At 43.4% G+C, this 4392-nt stretch overlaps 1 protein-coding gene and 1 pseudogene across 3 annotated transcripts in view; one reads left to right on the top strand and one right to left on the bottom strand.

Moving 5' to 3' along the window:
* The window catches only part of SMAGP (small cell adhesion glycoprotein), a 25370-nt gene that overhangs the window by 17050 nt on the left and 3928 nt on the right, over positions 1-4392 (top strand). The gene's annotated exons all lie outside the window — the stretch shown is intronic.
* On the bottom strand, positions 1709-2251 carry LOC109371431 (40S ribosomal protein S18 pseudogene; annotated as a pseudogene). Its single transcript, XR_002121871.1, has one exon. The product of XR_002121871.1 is annotated as a 40S ribosomal protein S18 pseudogene (transcript).

Genomic DNA, 4392 nt, shown 5'->3' with positions numbered 1-4392 from the left:
TTGACTATATAGAGCTTCCTGACACTATTTTCCTAAGTCTCTGACAGCCTCTAATATAGGCATTTCTGCTATAAAACTTTATGTGCATTTTTTAAAGACCCACATTCTGAAATTACAATACTGAAAATAGACTTACAGGAAAAACAAGATTGGGGCAGGCCACTCAACAGTTATGAAACTTTGTACTGAGAACCCTAAAAATACAACAATCTCAAATAAAATATTGACAGTTAAATGCCCACCAGCATTTCAACTTCTAATCCTTTGCCCTGTGTCCTTGGATGTGTGCTTCCACCTTTTAAAGTAGGTTCCAGAGAGCCTTTGCTTCCAAAACAGACCATGTTCATCATAAATAAAAATCTGATGTAGGGCCTGCCTTTTTCATTAATCCATGGTTTTCGTATAGAAGTAAATTTCTTTGTACCTCCTTCATTTGTTCTTATTGCTTCACCAGATGGCTTAATATAAGTGGAAACCAACCAATTACTTCATCCACTTTTATTGAATTTTATGTTCTTAAGGTCTGAAATGTTCTCTTTAGTTGTAGAAAGCTTGCTTCAATTGTACCAAACTCAAAAGCTGGAAAAGTTGCTTATGAACCAACACATCAATCACTTCCTCGTTACACTGATATCATTCCCTTTTTACCAATCGCCTATGAGCACATTCGCATTAAAGGAGCATTGTGTGAAGCACAACAGTCTATATTTGATTGTGGTTATCTGGTTTTCCTCCACCTTTATGCATAGCTTTTAAACCCTTGGACTTTTTGGAAAGCTGCCTCATAGTTATTGTTCATTACTTCTTCCTCTTTATCCCAATTGGAAAAAAAAAAAAAGATCAGTGGTAGGAAGGTTTAGTATCAATACCTTGCTTGGGCTTTGGAGCAGGTAGTCCCGGATTCAGACCTTGGCTCCATCCTGTTCCTTCATGGGTAATGTGAGACATGTCACTTAACTCCCCCTCCCCTGGGGCCTCAAGGTCCACATTAGCAAATACAAATACCCACTTTGAAGTGATTGGTTTTTTATGAATTAATAATTACGTCTATAAGGCACCTAGCACAAAGCAGGGACTTAGAAAATGGCAGTTGTTAAAATTGGAAACATTTGCAGAATTTCCCAACCAGGAATCATCTTCCCTCCCAGATTCTCTTTCCAGGGACTCATGTTCTCTAAACTCTCACTAAAATTCAGCTCCATGGTCGGGTCCCCGGTTGCCCCCATCACTGCTGCGTCCCAGCCTCTATGATAGTGCCTCTGGCACTTAGTAGGTGCAAAGTAAATTGTTGTTGAATGATTGAACTGAATCTTACTCATCTTTATATTTAAACTCCTGTACATACATTATTCTTCTCGGAGCTTTGTTTATCTTAAGTTCTCAAATGTCTAAAGAAGGCTAAAGTTGGAGCAACTGTCCAGAGCTCTGGGTCAATGGTGGGAAGATGAAATGCTGTCCTGGAAATTTTGGGGGAGGAAAGCGTGCATGGTGAGTGGCATTAGTCTGAGGTAATGATCAGGTCGATACATTTCAGGGCTTTTCTTTGATGGAAGTTACAGTATAATCTCAGAAGTGACACCCCATCACTTTTTTTTTTTTTTTTAGCTGAGCCATCCTGCCACCTGTTGGCAGCTCAGAGGCAGCTCAGCTCAGGCCGTGAATCGAACCAGTGACCCTGTTGCTCAGAGCTTGCACTATTTTTTTTTTCGGTGTATAAACTATTTATTAACAGACAAGGCCTACAGATTTATTTCTTCTTAGACACACCCACAGTGCAGCCTCGGCAACCAGTAGTCTTGGTGTGCTGGCCTCGAACACAAAGTCCCCAAAAGTGACGCAGCCCTCTGGGGGCCCGAATTTTCTTCAGTCGCTCCAGGTCTTCACGGAGCTTGTTGTCCAGACCATTGGCCAGGACCTGGCTGTATTTTCCGTCCTTCACATCTTTCTGTCTGTTCAAGAACCAGTCTGGAATCTTGTACTGGCGTGGATTCTGCATAATGGATATCACTCGTTCCACCTCATCCCCAGTGAGCTCTCCAGCCCTCTTGGTGAGGTCGATGTCTGCTTTCCTCAACACCACGTGAGCATATCTTCGCCCGACACCCTTAATTGCAGTGATGGCAAAGGCTATTTTCCGCCGCCCATCGATATTGGTGTTGAGTACTCGCAAAATGTGCTGGAACTTCTCAGGGATCACTAGAGCCATGGCGGCAGCCCCAGCGGTGGCGTGTAGGCCTCCTGTGGAAAAAAGAGAGCTTGCGCTATTGAGCGAGCTCTTAACCAGCTGAGCCACTCAGCCGGCACCCCATCACTTTTGTTGTATTGTCTGTTGGAAGCAGGTCTCTCAGTCCATCCAGCACACAGAGAGAGGGGCTTACACAAGAGTGTAAATACCAAGAGGCTGGGATTATTGGGAGCCCTCACAGAAGCTGCCTGCCACACTCCCAGTTTACAAATCAAGAAACTGAAGCCCAGAGAGGTTTAGTTACTTGCTCAGGGTCACCTCGTTATATGCTAGTAGAGGAGTCAGACTCAGAGGAGCTTTCCCTTTTAATCACTAAGCACACAAGTATAAACAAAGTCATGTTAATATTTTCAGTAGTTACTGTATGATGCTCATATTTTCTCATTTAATCTTTACTATAGCCCCACAAAGTTGGTCAGTATAGCCCCCATCTGTAACACATGACAATCGATGATTGAATCATGGTTGTAACCATTTGCCCAAGGCCACAAAGTAGTTGTGTGTATCCACATTCCTAAAGTGGAGAATCCTGGAGAAGGGTTTGGTCTGGCCTTGGGAGGGGAGGCCCTCTAGGCAGCCCGCCTCTGCTTTCTCTGTGGCGGGACCAGGATGGTCCATCAGGCCTCCCCTTTGCCTATGTGAAAAGACCCCTCAACACCATTGCCGCCTCTTAGGACTGCTCCCAGGCTCACCAGACCACTGCTGGTGACTTAATTTCACTTGCCCTGGCTGGAAACCTGCAGGTATCAGACACTGGATAAGAATCATGCTCGTGTCTGTGCTCCAGCCACGCTGGCCTTAAAGTCCTCTCTAGTCTCAGAGCTTTGACGCAGCCTCTTCTCTGCATAGAATGTGCTCCACCTCCTCCTTTTTTCACCCTGCAAACTCCTACCCCTGCTTCAGCGCTCGGCACAAATCTTACTCGCTGGGCAGGCTGTTTCTGCTGGAAGACTAGATCAGGCCCCTCTGCCACATGCTGTCCTAAGTCCCCGAGTGTTTCCTCTGCCACAGTAGTCAGTTATCGTAGCTCATAACTGAACTTTGGTGTGCTGGAGGGTGAGCTCCGTGAAGGTAGGCCATGTCTGTTTTGCTCACCAGTACATCCCCAGCGTGCCTAGCACAGTAACCCTCAAAGAGTCAGCAGCTAATGAGTGCTGCTATTATTATCTTTTTCTTTTTTAACTTTTTTTTGTTTTGAATTGGGGAACAGTGTGTTTTTCCCAGGACCCATCAGCTCCAAGTCAAGCTGTTGATTCAATCTAGTTGTGGAGGGCATGGGAATCGAACTGGCAACCTTAGTGTTATGAGCACTGCGCTCTAACCAACTGAGCTAACCCGCTGCCCTATTAATATCTATCGGATGAATATTGAGATGCCTTCTGTGGGTGATTCCAGGAGGGGCCAGCCTGATTTCCCCCAGGGTATCTCTGTCCTGTAGTAACCTTGACTTGTTACCTTTGCAAACTTTTTATACCAAAATGCTAACATTTGGTACAGGGGAGAACTGAAGAGCTCCCTGACTTCCCATGTAAACGTGTCAAAGGGCCCTCTGGAGACCACTAGTTCTGTAGTGTTCCCACCCAGGGTAATGACTTTAGGGGTGGACGTTCAGGCTCTGAAGGATAGATAGACCAATAGCAGGAGGTGGTGTGGGATATATTTTAGGTCAGAAGAGGTTTTGTTTCAGAACTTTTCAAATTGCAGGGCCTACTCTGGAAGTGTAGAAAGGGCTTTTATAAGGGAGGAGCCTTGTATTATTATTTATAATAATGTTTACAAAGAGTTTGTAAGAACACTGAAGAAATGCATGTGCCATATAATATAAATATCTATACATGTATATACACTCATTTTATTTCATTTGTACAGAAATATGCATTTCTAATTATAGCTTACCCTTATTGAGTTACTTAACTACATGTCACAACAACCCTATAAAGGAAATACTATTACTTCCATTTTGAAAATGAGGAAGCTGATCACAGAGAGGTTAGGTACTGAATTTTGCCGTGTATAATGCATACCCACGTTTTTGGCCCAAACTTTCAGGGAAAAAATTTTGTTTAAATTTTTTAATTCAAATTTGTATTTGTTTACATTTAGGTACTTGGTTTTTGAATTATAAAGGAATTTTAGCATTTTTTTTT

The sequence above is a fragment of the Hipposideros armiger genome, unplaced genomic scaffold (assembly GCF_001890085.2).
Source record: "Hipposideros armiger isolate ML-2016 unplaced genomic scaffold, ASM189008v1 scaffold_569, whole genome shotgun sequence".
Classification (NCBI taxonomy): Eukaryota; Metazoa; Chordata; class Mammalia; order Chiroptera; family Hipposideridae; genus Hipposideros; species Hipposideros armiger.
This window is presented reverse-complemented; position numbering and strand designations above follow the sequence as displayed.